This window comes from Podarcis bocagei, assembly GCF_964188305.1.
Source record: "Podarcis bocagei genome assembly, chromosome: 12".
Lineage (NCBI taxonomy): Eukaryota > Metazoa > Chordata > Lepidosauria > Squamata > Lacertidae > Podarcis > Podarcis bocagei.
This window is the reverse complement of record NC_138137.1, coordinates 39,932,847-39,953,028: the sequence shown is the minus strand read 5'-3', so window position 1 is coordinate 39,953,028 and position 20,182 is coordinate 39,932,847.

Below are 20,182 nucleotides of genomic sequence, written 5' to 3'. Positions count from 1 at the left end.
GGTGCAACAATTAATACCTCTTTCTAGGGAACTCTGGGAATTGTGGTTCTGGGAGGGATTTTTTTTTTTTGGGGGGGGGGAGGCTCTTAGCAACTCTCAGCATCTTTAATAAACTCCCAGGATTATTTAGGGAAAGCCGTGACTGTTTAAAAGTGGTATGATGATGCTTTAGATTTATAATGCAGATGTGGCCTAGGCGAAAGGTACAGGAAACAGCATCCAATTGCGGGAGTACTCGGGAAGCAACTACAGGGGAGGGTTCAGATAGTGGGGCAGCTGCCCAGAAATCCTCTATAATCACTCTGGAGGTGGCAAGGGATGACATTTGCCCATTTAAGTGGGCCTGGATTTAATGACTGAACAATCGTAAGATTTCCCCTTTCCCATCAGTGGCTCAGACTAGGAAATCTTTCCAGACAAAGGACCCAGCTATCCTATATGTCTGTCCCCCGTGTCAGTTCTTCACGTAAATGGTAAGAATGATAAATAAACACCAAAGCTGGCAGGTTTTTATGAAGAGCAAGTGAATGGGGGAGCTATAAAGGAGAGAGACAGGAATGGTTGAGGATACAGTACCAGGAGGATTCAGCAGAAATAATGAGCTGAATATGGACAAAGGAAAAATGTGTTGGGAGGCCAAATATCTGGAAGAAAGAAAGAAAAAATCCTGACAGTGAGGACTACTAGACTGTGAACTAATTTCCCGAGGGAAATAGTGGGGGATCCATAGCCCGAGTCATTTCAACTGGATGAGACAAAGAACGGGAGAATTAAGAAAGTGGAGGGCAGTTTTGAAGTGATTGGACCTGGGGAGGTCATGGCGGGGGACCGAGCAGGGAGCATGCGAGCTCAACTGCTTGATGATGTAAAAGCTCCTTTCAGTCGCAATTTCCTTTATTCTGAAATGAAATAATATGCCTCATTCAAGGGCCAGTTGAGAACGGGCTGCCAAACCTGCAGCTGCAAAAGTGCTCATCCCTCCAGGGACAGGTTGAAATGCTAATATGATGCTTACTGATCAAGCCCCAGTATTGTGTGTTCTGCAATAGGGTCTTCTGCTTCACGCTGATTGATAGCAGCCTCAGTGGAAATAAATGCAAACCTGCTCCAGAAATCAGGAGATTGTCCCGTGTTTTCAAAGCACACCGTGGAGCCCAGCAGGTGAGTCTGGAATTGGAAGAAGGAAAGAGCTGGGACCTTCCTAGACACCCACAACACCTCCCCCCCCCCAAATTGCAGTCCTCAAGTGCCAGAAAACAAATGAATTAGGAAATCGCCCCTCTTGCTTAGTCTAGGACAGCTATGAGGCAGTCGTGCCATAGTGAAAGTTTGTGTGATATATTATATGATTTGGCTGCCTACCATTGAGAAGAAAGAAATCAGCAAGTCTAGGATTTTAATGAAGCTGCTGTTCTATGATAAAAAGCTTCTGGAACATTCATGGCACAGCATACAGTATCGAGTGAAAATGTCATCTTAGGGCCCAAAAGCATAGGAGAACTGCAGGGCTGGGCTTCTAAATGTGAGAAAGCATGAATCACCTGAAAAATGGTTGCTGGATAATGTAAAATAAGCAGCAGCAACTACAAGGCACGTGGGAAGTTGAATCCTCCCTCTGCCTGCCACTGCACCCTGTGCATTTGTCCTCAACCACCCCCTCCCAGATGTTTTTCTTCCAGCTCTGCTCATTTTTGGTATCTGTTAAGTTCTTCTTTAATATAAGGCAGGGTTACTCACTTTTGTAGGCTCAGAAGAAGAGACCATTTATCCTCAAATAGGTTAACCTACAACTGTTTTGGAAAGTGAATGTAGCCACCATAATAAGCTAAAGCGTGGAGTCCTCGCTCTAACCGATAATAACTGGAGACAAAGCTTAACTTAGCTGCCCAGAGTGGCTGGAGAAGCCCAGCCAGATGGGTGGGGTATAAATAATAAATTATTATTAAATTATTATTATTACTCTACCATGACCCATTAATATAGTATTAGAGCCTGGCTGAGGAGAAATTGCCTTGAGTGACAGACTACAAAGGGAATTATGGCAAAGGAGGTAGCAATGGGATAAGGGATCATCATCCCCAAGAATGGCCCTATTGTTAGGCAGAATGAGGTGACTGTCTCATGCGGCAAATGCTGGAACAGATAAGAGCAAGCAGTATTGAAGTAAGATTCAACTGCAGATCCCAGCAGCACTTCAGTCAGTGGCATATACAAGTCAACAGTGTTTTCCACAGTCAAGTCATGAATATGTATGTGCACATTGCCCCATAATAAAATGTCAGGATACACAGTGCAACATTAGGTGCTGTTTGTTGTCTCTGACATAGGGCCAGTTCCATCATAATGCCTAATCATGATCTGCAAAGGGCAACCACAGTTTGTCATGATATCCAGATTGATAAACCATGGTTTGCAATCAGGCACCAAACCCGGATCTGAAAATATGGATTAAAGCTGGTCTTGAGTTGTTTGGGTGCACATGTTTCGCCAACCTAGATTTAATATGTGGAAAGGGAAGCCGTTATCTGACCACCGTGCCAGGTGCGCAGGGCCTCATTTACTAAGCTAGGATCAGATTGTGGAAGAAGTGAAGGAATGAAAAGGAATAATAGGAGCCCTTTATGTTTTGTCTGTTTCCTTCAGCAAGACTCAAGCTGGCAGTCAGTAGCAACTGCCTTCTGTTCCTTGTGTGGTATTGGTTTACCTTATCTTGGCACTCTGGCCTGAATGCTGCCTTCCTTGCAGAAAGAGCTTCTTTTTTTAAAGGGAGAAACCGCTTTGGACACTGTCAAAGTAGTGTCCACCCTAAAGCAAAAAAAAATGTTTTTGAATTGTTCATCAGATCTGCTCTTCTAGTTTTTAGATGTTCTTGTTTTTCAGTGTTAGAGGAGAGTGCAAAATATGGTCTGAAGCTCAACATCAAAAAAACTAAGATCATGGCCACTGGTCCCATCACATCCTGGCAAATAGAAGGGGAAGAAATGGAGGCAGTGAGAGATTTTGCCTTCTTGGGCTCCACGATCACTGCAGATGGTGACAGCAGTCACGAAATTAAAAGACGCCTGCTTCTTGGGAGAAAAGCAATGACAAACCTAGACAGCATCTTAAAAAGCAGAGACATCACCTTGCCAACAAAAATCCGTAAAGTTAAAGCTATGGTTTTCCCAGTAGTGATGTATGGAAGTGAGAGCTGGACCATAAAGAAGGCTGATCGCCGAAGAATTGATGCTTTTGAATTATGGTGCTGGAGGAGACTCTTGAGAGTCCCACGGACTGCAAGAAGATCAAACGCATCCATTCGTAAGGAAATCAGCCCTGAGTGCTCACTGGAAGGACAGATCCTGATGCCGAGGCTCCAATACTTTGGCCACCTCATGAGAAGAAATGACTCACTGGAAAAGACCTTGATGTTGGGAAAGATTGAGGGCACAAGGAGAAGGGGACAACAGAGGACGAGATGGTTGGATAGTGTTCTCGAAGCTACCAGCATGAGTTTGACTAAACTGCAGGAGGCAGTGTGTGCTCTGGTCCAGGGGGTCACGAAGAGTCAGACACTACTAAACGACTAAATGACTAAACAACAACAAGCATTACTTTTACTACTTGGTTGGTTGTTGCTCTGATCTCCTTTGGGAGGAAGAGCATGGTGTAAATTCAAGTAACACTTGAATTTGAATGCAGAAGGTCCTAGGGTCAATCCCCAGCATCTCCAGGTGAGACCAGGAGAGACCCTTGCCTGAAACCTTGAAGAGCTGGGCAAGCCAAAGCAGACAAGTGCTGAGCTACATGGACCAGTGGTCTGACTTAGTATATAGCATTTTCCTATGTACGAATGTTATGTTGGATGCAACATGGTTTGACCATGAAATTCAGCTACCTGAAAACCTTAGCTTTTACTTTGAAAAATTGGTTCAATTCTCATTTGAAGACAAATGTAGCTAATATGCACTTTCTGAAGCAGTATCTGAACCAAAACAAAGCCATCCTTCAGAATTTGCCCTTCCCCGAACTTTGCAATCCAGTTCTCCAGCAAAAAAAAAAGGAGGTACAAAAACACATATATTCAGGTGTGCATAAAAATGCACTTATTAGCGGACTAACATACAAAAATGCATTTTATTGGGGGAAATTGCTTTGCAAAAATGTGTATATTAGGATAAATTTTATACATATACAGAGAGAGAGAGAGAGAGAAAGAAATTCTCAGATGGTGGTGAATTCTCAGAAGGACTTTTTAAAAAATTGGAAAAATGAGAAACTAAGAGAAACCAAAGTTGACAGATTTGGCTTTTCCTATTTGTGATACACAAAGAAAGCTGCCTGATACAGTGAAGCCGATTCAGAATGTGCCATTTTAGAAGCCAGATTTAAAGTAAACTTGATCTTTCTTCTCTTCCTCTCCCACCTTATCCTTCTGCTTGCTCACATGTCCATGTCTGTGCTGATCATCTTCATGTCAGCATTTTGCAGACTATGGTTTGTTACACCCCTACCCTCCTCCTGAATTTTTGCCTCAAGTTGTTCCTTCCTAGCGGCCTCTGTTCTGCTTTTGGTGCTCCTGCAGTCCAGTTTCAAGGCCTCTGAAATATTCACATTGCAAAACCTCTGTCGCATTAAAATCAACAATCAGCTGGAAGTCATCCTTCTTTCATTATATTTGGCAATTGAATCTGGAGCGTCTAAAAAGGCCTCCACCCTGCAGCTGTATCTCATCAGTGATCCTGCTTAAATGCAAGGAGTTGGCCGGGACAGCAAATGTTCCCCAACTGCAACCTGTTTCCATGTGACATCTCAGAAGCATTTTTAGAAACAACTTTCTGTGTCGCTCCGCAGCAGGGGTGTCCGGAAAATGTGCTGCTTTGATTCTGAAGTACATCTGATGTGCTTCCCCAGCTGATTAAATGGACTGGTTCATGCACACATGTGATTCTCGAGTCGCAACACACTACTGTGTTACCGAGTTTCAACATTTGCATGTAAGGATCATCACAGAGCAAACACAACACAGGCAGAACATTTCCATAGGCTCACATACACATCTGAGTTCATGTATTTAATTTTGCACATTGTTCACTGCCATTATAGTGGCACAGAAGTACTTTTATAAATAAATGAAAGAGCTAGGTAAAGGTAAAGGGACCCCTGACCATTAGGTCCAGTTGTGACCGACTCTGGGGTTGGGGCGCTCATCTTGCTTTATTGGCCGAGGGAGCCAGCATACAGCTTCTGGGTCAAGTGGCCAGCATGACTAAGCCGCTTCTGGGAAACCAGAGCAGCGCAAAGAAACACCATTTACCTTCCCGCCAGAGCGGTACCTATTTATCTACTTGCACTTTGACGTGCTTTCGAACTGCTAGGTTGGCAGGAGCAGGGACCAAGCAACGGGAGCTCACCCCATCACGGGGATTCGAACTGCTCACCTTCTGATCAGCAAGTCCTAGGCTCTGTGGTTTAACCCACAGCACCACCCGCGTCCCTAATGAAAGAGCTATGTCAGCATAAAACCTGGTATTTGTAGTCTTCTCCCATTGGCTCTAATGGGAGAGAACAAGGAAGGAAATAGCTCCTCCAGCTCCACTTTTGGTGTGTGTTTGGCCCCCTTCCCTTCCTGAATTCTAGGTGGCTTGGTGCTGCAGAGCAATTGCCAGCAGACCAGAGGCGGAGCTCTGTGCCCGCACATCCCCAGCCATAAGATTGTTCTGCAAGCAATCAAGTAATATATGTATTTGTGCGGGGTGGCATGAACTGAGCACTGAATAAATAATCGACTTTCATAACACCTCAGACGGTGCTTTTCAAGGACGTCGGCTCACACATTCAATTATGAATCATCAAGTGTAGGATAATCAGTTAAGAAGAAGAAAAAAGTGTGAATATGCACTTGTGAGCCAAGCCTGATGATTATGTCACCGAGTAATGAGAAACCGAACAGTGTACATATGTGTATAATCCCTGCTCTGGGATAAATATTGTTAAGGGTGGGAGAGAAATACCATACATGCTATTTGAGGGGAGGGTTTAAATCAACCTCCATCTCAATGTGGAGCAACGGTGAATGTACAAAGCGTTCCTTGCCATTTGTTAATGAAGGTGAAACTGAGTAGGAATATCAAGCATGCATTAATTGGCACAATGTCAATGTTGCTTATTAACCTCAACAAAGGAATGACTCAGTATTTATGTCAGTTTATCATATAATGTTCATTACAACACATGTAGACGTGCAAGACTCAGTACTTCCTTTTGTCTGAATCGTCCACCATTCAGCTTCATTGAGTTACAGCTTCAAGCATTATGTATATGTATCTTGCACCATACAGCAGCTACGTGTACAGTGGTCCCTTGATTCTCAAATGCCTTGGTACTCAAACAACTTGGAACCCAAACACTGCAAACTGGTTTGCGAACTTTTTTCAGAAGCCAAACGTGATCCGTTTTGAATGTTACACTTCCGATTTGAGTGCCACACTGAGTGCTATCTGTTTTTGCTGTTTATTTTGCGTTTTTGTTTTTGCAGCTCTTTTTTGTTGTTGTTTATGACTGTGTGGAACCCAGTTCAGCTACTGATTGTGTGACTGCAGTACATTGTTTATTACTTTCATTTTATGGATCAATGGCCTCGTTAGATAGTAAAGTTCATGTTAAATTGGTTGTTTTTAAAAGCCTGGAAAAGATTAATTCATTTTGCATTACTTTCTATGGGAAAGCATGCCTTGGTTTTTGGAACATTTTCGTTTTGGAACGGACTTCCGGAATGGATTAATTTTGAGAACCAAGCTGCCACTGTACACCTCTGTCATGTCCTTTTAAACAAAAAGCACCTTAAGAAGACAAAATGGAAGTGGCAGATACTGTGATTGTAATGTGAGAGTGCCCTTGTGACACTTATAGAAGAATCACAGCGTCCTGGAAGAAGCAGAAGCAGTAGAAGGAGATACTAGGTGAAATGCGCATAACGTGACAATGCTGGTTCTTGGGTCTGTGGGGCTCTGGGGCAAGCTGTCCTTAGTGAACTCTGTTTTTCTCGGTGTTGTCACAACAGCCAATTCACTTGCCTTCTCCTTGAGCACATTTGTCACAGCTGCCCAGAGGGAAGGTAAAAAGGTAAAGGACCCCTGACAGTTAAGTCCAGTTGCGAAAGACTCTGGGGTTGCAGCGCTCATCTCGCTTTACTGGCTGAGGGAGCCAACGTTTGTCTGCAGAAAGCATGACTAAGCCGCTTCTGGAGAAACCAGAGCAGCGCACAGAAATGCCGTTTACCTTCCTGCCGGAGTGGTACCTATTTATCTACTTGTGGGGATTCAAACCACCAACTTTTTGATCGGCAAGCCCAAGGCTCAGTGGTTTAGATCACAGCACCACCTCCATTCTGGGAAAGGAAAAGCCAATTGGAGGAAAATGGCCCCCTCTCCACTCTTGCTACTGCTCACTTGTTTAGGCTGAAGCTGTGAACAGGAAATGACAGTGAGGAAGAGGAGGAGCTCCAGGTATTGGCCCTGGGCCCCTTACGGGGACATGGGCCTTGGCAGGTGCCCAGTAATGCTGACCTCTGATGCTGGCCGTGGTCACTGAGCCGGGGTAAGGGGTAGGGTGCATGCATTGGTAGTGCGCTCTTTCCTGGTAGAAGCAAATGCTCAATTTAACGCTGACCTCAAATGCCAGCACCCTGCCTTGCAAGTGTGGATTCATATTCACAAGAAGTAATTGCGAGGTGTTGCCATAGGAAACAAGCGCCTTTAATAAGAAAAGTGTAGGCAGTTGTAGACTTTGGCAGGTGGGAGCGAGTAGGAGGCCATTTGGCTTTCTGGAATACCAAATCATATTTGGTCAATAGGGGATGATAATGTGTTTCTTCACCCCCTGGTCCCCTGCCAAGGGACTTTGTGTTTCCGCAAAGATGGAAAGATCCTTTGGTTCCCCATCTTGTTCATCCCCATTTTGCCTTTTCAAACCTCCTGCGTCCGATGGTATTAGACAGGCACAGAATCCCAAGAGAATTAGTGTGGCGGCTGCAATTATCTCCATTGCATAATTAAAAGCATTGCTGTCCTTGATCACAGGCCACTGTGACCCAGAAACAGGGAAGAATATGGTGGCCCTGGTTGCATTGATTTGGCAACAGCCTGGATGGTGGACTGGGTGGCAGGAGAAGGGTGGCTAAGATAAATGAGAGGGTTCGGTAAGGAGTGAGGAGGAATGCTTGCTACCCTTCAGCCCAGCCTGGGTCTCCATTTTCCTTATCCTTTCACTTGCCTGGAAGAAGCTGTTCACAAAGATAAGCTGAGCCACTTTTATGGAAAAAAGGCCCTCTTCTTTCAATTTTGGGTAAAGATCTTTCTCACCCATGTGTGTGTGCATGTGGGGAGACAACAGAAAGGAATCAAAACAGCCAGTGATCAAAACTGCCCCTGGTTCAGGGATGGTACAAAGCAGAAAATCTACAAGTAGGACCTGATGCAAAGGCCTTGTTTGTACCATACAAATTGCCCTAGTTGCCATACAGCCGGGTTTTCCTGGGCATTTTGCCAATTTCCGGGGAAACCTGGATGTATAGCAGCCCTACACTGAAAGCACTATAATAGCACTTTAAATAGCGACGTCTTCCTCCAAAGAATTCTGGAAACTATCGTTTGTTAAGTGCGTTGAAAATTTCATGGGAGACACCTGTTTCCTTCCAAAAAGCAACAATTATCAGAGTGATTTAGCAGTCAATTCTGCTTCCCAGGCAACTCTGAGAATTGTAGCTCAGCAACTGGCTGGGTATATCACTAGTTAAAGGTATTGTCTATCATAATTTCACCAGTACAGTGGTACCTCAGGTTACATACGCTTCAGGTTACATACGCTTCAGGTTACACACTCCGCTAACCCAGAAATAGTGCTTCAGGTTAAGAACTTTGCTTCAGGATAAGAACAGAAATCGGGCTCCGGCGACGCAGCAGCAGGAGGTCCCATTAGCTAAAGTGGTACTTCAGGTTAAGAACAGTTTCAGGTTAAGAACAGACCTCCAGAACGAATTAAATACTTAATCTGAGGTACCACTGTATATCTACAAGTGACTGACTGAAACTGTTAAGAAAATGAAGCAAACTTCCTATGACAAATGAGCCGGTTGCTTGTGGACGTAATGTGCTTTCCTGCTTTTGAGCTGTGCCAATGCGGCTGGGGGCAGAATGAGAGAAAGAAGGGGGAACGAGAGAGAAAAGGAGGAGGGGAGGCAAAATGTGTGTGTGTGTGTTTGTGTGCACATGAGAGATCAATGATATGCAGGCATGTGCATGTGTGAATGGAAGGATGAGGGTATGTGAGAAAGGGGACAACAATTAGATGAATGGGGTGCCTGTTTGTGTATGTCTGAATATATGGTTGGATGGTGTGTGTGATTAAAAGAGAAAGCATGTGGGGTGGTTCTTGCCCCTCCTACCATCTGCTCCAACCCCTGCCCCTCCTGAACATGTGACCCTCTACAGATCACCCCCAAGAGAATGCAGCCCCATAGCGGGGGAATATTCCCTATCCCCGAGACAGATGAAGTGACTCTGTTTAATAAAATCCTTAAAATAAAATACAAAAGTGGATTCCATCGTAAGACAGTTACTACAAATCAATTGGCTTTAAACAGCAAGTAGTTGAATTGTGACTGCAGCGGAGGCCAGAGAAAGGGAAAGTATTACTTACAGCTACCCAGGCTTCACGAACAAACAGGCCTCAGTTGCTTCAGAAAAAAGAGAACATTGAATGTCAGCACAACATCATTAATCATGATGCTAAATTGCCTTATTGTGGAATATAGTATATCGGAAGCAGCTGTCAGATGAGCACATCCAAATGCTCCTGATGCACTTATATTGATTTTCAGCGTATTGTCTGTTCCAAATGTAAGATGTAATTAGATAACTGCTGGGTGAAATCCTGGCTGCATTTAAGTCACTGGGAGATTTGTAATCGATTGGCCCGAGATTCTACTCATAGATATCAGTAACTTTCAGCCACAGCCTCATTGACACTAGTCCTGTTGAATAAATGCTTGCCCCGCATCTAGCAGTCATATCCTATGCGTGGAAGTTAGCCTTATACTGTGCTCAGTGGGGCTTCCTCTCAGGTAAGCATGCATGGGATTGTGGCTTTACCCTTCCTTTGCCTTCTGTGAATATTAAGTTGTATTTTGTTTTTTTTGAATAAGGCTGACACCTGAAGGAAGGAGGAATTAAGAGCAAAGGGATCTTGAGAATATGTTTACGCAGAGCCCAACAAATAGGAGCTCTGTGAGCCCTGGAAAATTTGCTCCCTGCCTTGTAGGCCTTTCCCCATCTGACTTGGGAGGGCTGGTCCCCTAACTGACTGCAGCTACAGAAACTGAGTCTGCTCTACCCTCTGGGCTAGAGTTTGTTTAGGGGATTGTGTTGCAGGGTTGGTCTGATAGATAGATGATAAATAGATAGATGATAGATACCTTTATTTTAGATCTAATTGTGATTTATGTGGACATTGTTTAATTTGGTTGTGTATTTTTGACATTTTATTTATTGTTTATGACTACTTTTGTTATGGGACTTGGGTGGCGCTATGGTCTAAACCACAGAGCCTAGGACTTGCCGATCAGAAGGTTGGCGGTTCGAATCCCCGCGACGGGGTGAGCTCCTGTTGCTCGGTCCCAGCTCCTGCCCATCTAGCAGTTCGAAAGCATGTCAAAGTGCAAGTAGATAAATACTGTAGGTACCACTCCGGCGGGAAGGTAAACGGCATTTCCGTGCGCTGCTCTGGTTCGCCAGAAGTGGCTTAGTCATGCTGGCCACATGACCCGGAAGCTGTATGCCGGCTCCCTCGGCCAGTAAAGTGAGATGAACGCTGCAACCCCAGAGACGGTCACGACTGGACTTAACAGTCAGGGGTCCCTTTACCTTTTACTTTTGTTACGTTGCAATTCTGCAATTTTTTTCATGCTGTAAGCTGTGTTGAGCATGGTTTGAACTATGGAAAGGAGGCATACAAATAGCATGTATGTAAGATAGGAAGAAGGTAGGGAGCTCCTTATATTGAGCCAAGCCATTGATCCATCTAGCTTGGGATTGCCTGCACAGACTGGCAGCAGCTCCCCAGGGTTTCAAACAGAGGACATTTCCACTCCTGACTGAAGATGCTGGGGACTGAACCTGGGACCTCTGATGTTGTCTCACTGAGCTGTGTCCGTTCCATCGTGAGGCTCCGTGCCATCGCTCTGATTGGGAAAGGGAAAACGGCCGAGCAGCTGGGTGCTAAGAAGCTGAGCAGGGAAAGGTCCCAGGCAGGCAGAGAGCCAAAGGAGGAACCTGAGAGGGCACATGAAGGAAACACAGAACTAAGAAAACAAGAGGCCTAAAAGAAGGGGCTGATGGGAAAGCCTCTGCAGAGCAGCCTGGGCAGGGACCAAGTGGGCTGGAGAAGCTCGGAGGACTGGATATTGTGTTTGAAAAGAGCCAAGGTTCAACAAAGCTGAACAAGCAATGGCAGTGGGGAAGGCTAAAATCCTCTGCTCACTTACATGGGAGCATGTACCATTGAATTTAATGGGGCTTCTGAGTAGCCATGCACTCTTATGGGTGGAATTTAACTGGCCAAATACTTGGTTGCGTGTTGTTGTTTTTAAAGTCTTTTCCAAATGCGAAGATGCTATGTTTTTCTTGTATTTACTTCTAGATAATTTTATTTATGTCATTGCTATTTATTTAGATATTTATATTCTACCTTCAACAAATTGTCAGGGACATATTGTCGAAAATAAATACGGCTTGTATAAACTTTTTTTGTAACCATGCATTAGCACACTTTTTATATACGTATCTTCCCTGGTCCCCCCCCCCTTTTCTAAAAAAGAAAATAAAGAAAAAAGCTGCCATGCTGTATGAAATGGATCACAAATGATAGCTAGCAACACTAATATTTACTTATTTGCTAATTATTTATCAAGATTTCTGCGCTGTTTATGATCTGACTCCAGAGAGGAAGTGGTGGCTGCCAAAAAAATTCAAAGGAAATCAAAATTAATCCCTTCTGGTCCTGCAGATGGCAGAGTGCAATGTGAAGTTAACTTTCTGTGTTAGCAAACAAAAAAGTAGAGGTTGTAATAACCCTAATCATTTATAAAACATTAATGAGAGAATTTCCTACTTTCATTTTCAATAAAAGTGAAGTTTCTGGCCCTCATGGTGAAATATAACTTGAAATATAACGAAAATAAGCTCAGAAGAAAATATGTGGCCCTACAAGTGCTGACAATGTGCACTCATCAGAACTGTACCTTGTAAAAAATATCCATAAACTATGTCTTCCAGATTAATATGGTCATCTGTATCATCACTGTTGTTATCAATAAGTTGTCACGACTGAGGAGGACAAAGAAGAATGGTCAATATAAAACCCACAATAACAAAACTATGCATTGTGAGTTTAATGCAGCTAACTAACTGAGCACAATATAAATAAGAGACTTCCAGGTATCTTTCCTGCTGATATAGAGAAGGGAGAGGAAAGGCCAGCACAGAGGTATTCACAACTTGGAAAGCATCTGATGAACAAACACATAAGATCGCTTTCATTAACACCAAAACTTCTGGCCTAGAAAGGAGGGTCAGCACCTTGTGAACTTTCCAACAGCAACAGCAACTAGCCCATCATATGGGACAGAAATAATTATTGTCTCCTAATTTGGATAATTCCTGGTTGTAGAACACAGCGGGCATATTATGAGAGCCAGTTTCTAGTACCACTGTCTACATCTGGCATGGAGAATCTATGGCCCTCCAAAGGTTGTTAGACTCCAGCCCCAGCAAGCATGGCCAGTGGTCAGAGAGGGTGAGAGTTGTAGCCCAGTGACATCTGGAGGTCTGAAGTTTCCTCCATTGCTGTTCTGCATGTCGTGGTTTTGGAACCCTGGTCTGTTACTGAGCAGTTTCCTGATGTCTCAGAGACCTTGTCCGTTTTATCACTGGACACACTGGTGAGAGTCTGCTGTATAAGATGGTGCATCATAGTTCACTTTATTTATTTAAAATCATTTGTGCCCTGTTCTTCCTCCATAAGGAGATCAGAGCAACGTGAAATAAAGTGAAGAGTAAAGCAGCATAAAACAGCAGACAAAACTTGCATCAGCCAAAATATTGAGGAGCACTCAAAAATGTTAACTGTCTTCCTAAATGCAGACATTGGAGGAGCCATGAAGGGCTGGCTTCTGATCCCAGTGATCATAAGCAGCAAGGGCCTGGTGGTGTTGATGATGATGATGATGATGATAAACCTTTTACTAGACAGCGCAGGAATTTTAGACACACATGCCAAATATTTGAAACAAATATGAAAATTTCAAATAAGAAAGACCCCAACTCTAAAATAACATGGTGCACACTTTTTTACGTATGTCCCATTGATAGCAGCAAGTAGGATTGCCAATTACTGCCAGGATCTGTAGGCTATTAACATATCTGTCTGTTGTCTATATAATACCAACTTTGCACTCAGAGACAACACAGTGTTTACAATTTAACAGTCTAAGAGAGGGGAAGGTAGTGGTGGTGGCTGAACCATTTTTAGCCTAGGGGCCACATTACCTTGAGGACAAACTTCTGGAGCCCGAGCCAAAGGCAAAAGTGGCTATACAGTGGTACCTCGCAAGACAAATGCCTCGCAAGATGAAAAACGCGCAAGACGAAAGAGTTTTCTGTTTTTTGAGTCGTTCCGCAAGACGAATTTCCCTATGGGCTTGTTTCGCAAGACGAAACGTCTTGCGAGTTCTTGCGAGTTTGTTTCCTTTTTCTTAAAGCCGCTAAGCCGTTAATAGCCGCTAAGCCGTTAATAGCCGCTAAGCCGCTAATAGCCGTGCTTCGCAAGACGAAAAAACCGCAAGACAAAGAGACTCGCAGAACGGATTAATTTCATCTTGCGAGGCACCACTGTAGCTAGAGGCAAAAGTAGGCAGAGCAACAGATGCGACTTTTACTACCTTAGTGGAAGAGGCTGCCTTGCAGCCATGCCGAAGTAAGAGATTTGTTTCTGCACACAACTACCTGCACCTTCCATCTGACAAGCAGGAGACGTTACTGCAGGCCAGGGACCAATGATACTGGTCTTCAGCTGCTGGGACCACTATTGCTGACTTATGCTGGGTCAGAACAGCAGCATCCTTATGTTGTTGTTATTATTTTGAAGTGGGTCCCCAAGTGCTGTTCTTTTCGGTGGGGTTTATTCTCTCATAAGCATGTTCAGAACTGCAGCCTTAAGCTGCTTTAAAGAATGCTGAGCACTATTAGGTGTCAATAATTCATCAGCGCTGCCAACATCTGAATGTGCCTTGTTTCAGCAGGCAGGGAGTTGTGCTGAAAACATTATATTAACTTGCCTTTTAGTTCACCGGTGTCACTTGAGAGGCCTAGTCATTGTGTGATTGCTGATTGCACTTCTGGTGCGCAGCTTGCGGCTTTTTAATTCAAAGCCTGTAGCATATTGACATAGAACTGATGCAGAGTGGTAATTAATCATTAATATATTCCTTGTATGAATACCACACATTATGCCTGGTTCTTTAATCTGTGCCAGTTAAAAACACACATTTAATCTTTGTACATTGCAATCTGCATAGCCAAACAATGCTGGTGCAAGGATGGCGAGCCCAACATGAAGGCCCATTTCTGTTCATTAAATCCACTAATCCACACAGCTGGGCACTTTATTCTTCGACAGACAGATGAGTCACTCAGACATGCTGAACAATGTATGCTGCTGCCTCACTCTCAACCTGCAAAATCTGCATCAGGGTGGGGAACCTCTCACACTCTGGATGTGGTTGGGCTGTAACTCCCAGAGTCCAACAACTGGAAAACAGGTTCCCTATCTCTGTTCCCCACAAGTTGCACACATACTAAAGATTTAAAACCTGTGACTCCCCACCCCGCCCAAAGAATAGTTTGTTAATAGTAATAGTACAGTGGTACCTCAGGTTAAGTACTTAATTCGTTCCAGAGGTCCGTACTTAACCTGAAACTGTTCTTAACCTGAAGCACCACTTTAGCTAATGGGGCCTCCTGCTGCCGCCGGAGCCCGATTTCTGTTCTCATCCTGAAGCAAAGTTTTTAACCTGAAGCACTATTTCTGGGTTAGCGGAGTCTTTAACCTGAAGCGTATGTAACCTGAAGCGTATGTAACCTGAGGTATCACTGTAATAGTAATAATAATAATAATTTATTATTTCTACCCTGCCCATCTCGCTGGGTTTCCCCAGCCACTCTGGGTGGCTTTCAACAAGTGTAAATTTGATGGTAGCATTTCTTAGAATGCCTCATGAGTCCTGAACACAAATATGAATGCTAGATGGCTGGAGAGGGTTGCTTTGCTACTGCTGTTGCCTTAATCAGAAGTGGTTTGCAGTATCCAAGGGGGCCAGTTCTGGTGGTGAATCCCTGCAGCAAAATGTCGAGGAATTACCTGTTCCTGTTTGTCTGGTGCCTCTCTCAGATAATGCTGGACTGCAATTCCCATCAGTCCCATCAGCTAGCGTGACCTCTGGGTCAGGATTGGAATCTGACAACACCTGGAGGGTCACGGGTTAGCCATCTCTGGTCTAGGGGAATTGTGGGCTCCTTCCTTCTGGCAAAGATGCTGGGGAGGTAGAGCTGCAAAAGCTAGGCTTGGTTTCTGTTTGCAAGAAACCAATGAACAGAGACCTCCAAGCCTCATTAAAGCTACATTATGAGAGGGATATCAGATTTACCTGAAAATTGCAGGTGCCTGAGGCGAGAAGGGAAAAATCTCTTGAGGAATGTGGCACCTGCGTTCTTCCAATATACTTTTCTGAGGTGAATTGGCTTACGTTGCTGCTGTGAAAGAGAGAAAGGAGTGTGTGTGGAAAAAGTGGAGGTTTAATTTAATCCCTTCCTTTTGCCTGAGGATTTGGAAGTTGTTGTAGGATTCCGGATTGATAATTGGGCAACAGATAGAAGGGAAAGACCTTCTGAGGCTACAGACAGAGAATGCGTAGGTCTTATGTTGCTTTGTACTGTATAGCCAAACTCTGAGAGGATCAGGAATTCAAGGCCAGGGAGGAAGAGGTGAGGCTTAACTTCACTACTGTAGAAGAAGCGTGTGATCCTGAGCACAGTGACTAGGGGGATAAGTGCCCCAGGAACAGCTTCGACTAGATGGCTAAACCAGGCGAGGGTAGCTGATGGATCCTAAACCCGCTGAGTTAGAGACTTCCCTTGCATGCAAAGACAGGCTCCGGCAGACTGAGTGGGCGAGACCCATAGTAGGTCCAATGGCCAAGAAGGCAGCTTCTGCACGTGCTGTAGAGGGAAATTATGGGGCAGATGGGGCTCATCAACCTGGGAAGATAGCTCTTCTAGGAGAAGGAAAACTCTGATCCCAAACCTCCACAGCTTTGTGGGATATCTTCAGAAGAAAAGGCTACACAAATCTGGAACGGAATCCCTAAGATGGTTGGATGGCGCCTTGTATGCCTCTTTCTGGCAACCCCTGTAGCTAAGCTGGTGCCAAACATATTTCTCTGTTTTCCTTTGGGCCATATCAGCAAGGCTGAGGGGCAGGGGTCTTGTCATCTTGGCAGCCCAGGACCTCAATACACACTGCCCGGGCTTGCTACCCAGAGAGGCACTTCAGTGCTGCTAAAACAGTGGTTTGACTTCACCTCCAGAAGTGCACTCCATTGTCTTGAGGTAGACAGGTGCCAACAATTAATCTATTGCAGCAAAAAGGCACGCTAAATGTATTGTGTTGCAAACTTTTGTGGGCTAGTCCATCATATGTATGAAGTGCTATGCTCTATGCATGGGCCTTGAACATGGGTGGGGAATCTCTGGCTTGCCAGGCTGTTTCCTCCAAACCATGCCCACATGCCCTCCACCAGACCTCACTTCCTTGGAAGGATGTTGTCAGGGGTTCAGGGACAGAGGCACAGGTGAGGGGGGAGACGGAGAGTGATGGGGAAGAAACCCAGGACAGTGAGGAAGAGGATGACAATGACTTGAGGTCTTCCATGAGTCTCTCAAGTGAATCGGAGGATTCCCAGAAGGGGGCGCCCCTGGTCAAGCCAAGGGGGGTCACAGGGGGGACTTGCCAGGAGCAGGGAAGCAGCAGGGAAACCCCGAGTGGGAGTGGGAGATCGGGGTCGGCTTCCCAGGAGGAACGGAGTGAGAAGGGTGGAGTTCCCAGTGTGACACACGGAGCAGAGCAGGAAGGAGACAGGAGAAGGAGATCGGGGCAGGACGTCCTGCCGGAAGGGGCGGAGAGTAGTACAGGGAGTAGTGTACCTGTCAAAAGGAAGGTCAGGGGTAGCGAACGTGCGCCAAGTTCAAATGTGGAGGCGCGCGGAAATGCAGAGAGCCCGGAGGAGGAGCCTGGCCCCAAAGCACGAAGGAGGGGGGAGCAGGCATCTGAGGGATCCGCGTCAGGGGAAAGCAGGAGGGAAGGAACCCAGGGGGGCAGGAAGACCCTGCGGAAAAGAAAGGACAGGAAGAGGTGGTCTAGCACAAGCCTCTTAAACTGGTGTAGAGGCGGGACCGACTCAGAGGGGACTTCAAACGTCCAGGCTAAAAGACGCGGGGCTGCACGCCTCGGTAGTGGAACCAATAATGAACTGCAATAAACATCCTTGTATATAAGAGCTTGGCGCTGGTCTTTTGTGAGCTGAGACCTGAGGCAGCCCCTGACAGATGTCAATATTCAAAGTAAATCATCCCTGCTCCCCCCCCAGCCCAACAGCCAGGGCTTGTCAGCAGGCAAAAGATAGTCTGACAATTCCATTGGAGGTGAAACATAAGCAAAATAAGCAGTGACCATTCATAATACCAGTAATTGGTGACCACAATATCTTATAATAGCTGAGTAAATGTAAACACTTGTAGTAGGACAGGAAACCATTGTCTGTACTCAGGCCCAAAATAATAGCCTATTTAGTTACTAGTTCCATTACAACTATTTCATGCTGGAATCTATTTTGAATTTCCTCTGAATAGCAATTTCCAGGTCAGCAGCAGAGTATGTAGACTGAAATGTTCCTCTACTGGTTTCTGGATGCTGACACCCTTTCTGATATCAGCTTCCTAACCTAACAGGTTCTTTACATCTAACCTTGCCTTGTACAATTTATTTTCTTGTACACATGTGTGTGGAGGAGGAGGATAACACTCCATACATCTGATGAAGTGGACCACAAAAGCTTATGCCATCATTTCTTTTAAGGTGCTGAAAGGCTCCTTTTGCTGATCTCCGCAGTCCTTCTACATCTGAAAAGGGGTTGGAAAGATCGTGGAAGTCCACACATGTATCAACTATGCACAGTGGTGTGTGAAGAGTTCTGGCCTCCTGTGACACATACACCCATCCAATTTTCATCATATGAAATGGTGGAAGTCTTCCCTCTGGTCCACTTTACCCCATGACTTCCATAATCAGAATTGCATGGACTGGCCTTGAGACAGGGTGGCTACTTAACATCCCGCCCTCCATATTGGGACACTGATTTTCTTTTTCTTTTTTTATTGCATGCAGACTTAGGTACACATGTATGTACTTATATATGCACATATAGAAATGACTTTTTTCTAATTAAAATAGAAATGCACCTCCCCATAGTAGGGCAGAATGTGGCCAGGAGACCTGCGTGCCTGCTCAGTTTTGCTCCCAGGTGCTGTTGGACTTGAAGGCCCCATCCTCTCTTTTCTTTCTTAGGGATATTTTTCTTTAAACCTGGTCTTCAAGCCAGACTTGGCCTGGGTGGGCAGCCTTTCAAAGGGCCATTGTCTGTCAAATAAAGACACACACCCTCTCCACCTTGAGAGTACAGTGGTACCTCGGTTTATGAACTTAATCTGTTCCTGAAGTCCGTTCTTAAACTGAGGAGCGCTTTCCTTAATGAGGCCTCCCGCCGCCGGTGCCCTTCCACCGTTCGGATTCTGTTCTTAGACCAAGGTAAAGTTCGCAAACCGGGACACTACTTCCGGTTCTGCGGAGTTCGTAAACCGAATCGTTCGTAAACAGGACTGTTCTTAAACCGAGGTACCATTGTACAGTGGTATCTCGAGTTACATACGCTTCAGTTTACAGACTCCGCTAACCCGGAAGTAGTACCTCGGATTAAGAACTTTGCTTCAGGATGAGAACAGAAATCGAGCAGCGGCAGTGGGAGGCCCCATTAGCTAAAATGGTGCTTCAGGTTAAGAACAGACCTCCAGAACGAATTAAGTTCTTAACCAGAGGTACCACTGTATATGAAAGCACCTCAGGAACTTGTTCAAGTGAAGCTGGTGTGCACATACTCTGGAGTCATTAATCCAGAGCAACAACAAAAAAATCGCCTCTCTATACACTTGGCCCCGGGGGAATTGCGCAGATTTTTCCGAGTGTCAAGACCCAACGAGGGTCTGGCCTTATACAGCCTCTGGGGTGATTTGTTTTTGTAGCCGGGAGTGAGGAGGGAAGCCAGAGGCGAGGCCTGCTGTGCCAATAATGTCCTGTGCCAGCCGTTTGCCTGCGGGGACTTTGGGCGGCAACCGCGTCCCAGGGGACCATCCCTGCTGTTTTCCTAGCGCGGAGGCGCAGGAATTGCGTGCCGAGGAGCAAAGTGGAGAGGAGAGAGCAGGAACTTCGCTCTTCCTCCGCTGTGTGGTGGTGCCTAGCCAAGCTCGGGTTGGGAGGGGGGAGAGTCCTATTGGTTAGTTTAATTCCGGGGAGTTTGCACAAGCCGCGCCTGGGCTGTTTCGGCCTGGAAACAGATTGACTAGAGACCATGCGTGGTGTGCAGCAAACAATGGGAGGGTGTGTGCTTGCGGCTTTGCTTTATTATTATTATTATTATTACTATTATTATTATTTTTTAAAAAACTTCTAGCACTCCCCCTTCCCGCATCCCAGGAAGGCCAGCGGCTTGAGGAACTCAGGCATTGTGCTGGCAGAAGGCAGCATAACCGTCCTCTCTGCTCTTTCCCAAAAGCAGCATCAAGGGAACACAGCGCCCAGCTGGCAGCCAGACATGGGTGCAGCTGGCACCACCGTGATTGCCTGAGGCGGTGGGACACTGTAATAGAGTCCTTTAAAAAAAAAGTGCATTGGAGCGAAGGGAGGGGGTGTTCTTCAGTTTTCCTCACTGAAAATAAATAAACCAATTTTCTAGCGTCGTAGGTGTCTCAGCACAACCAGC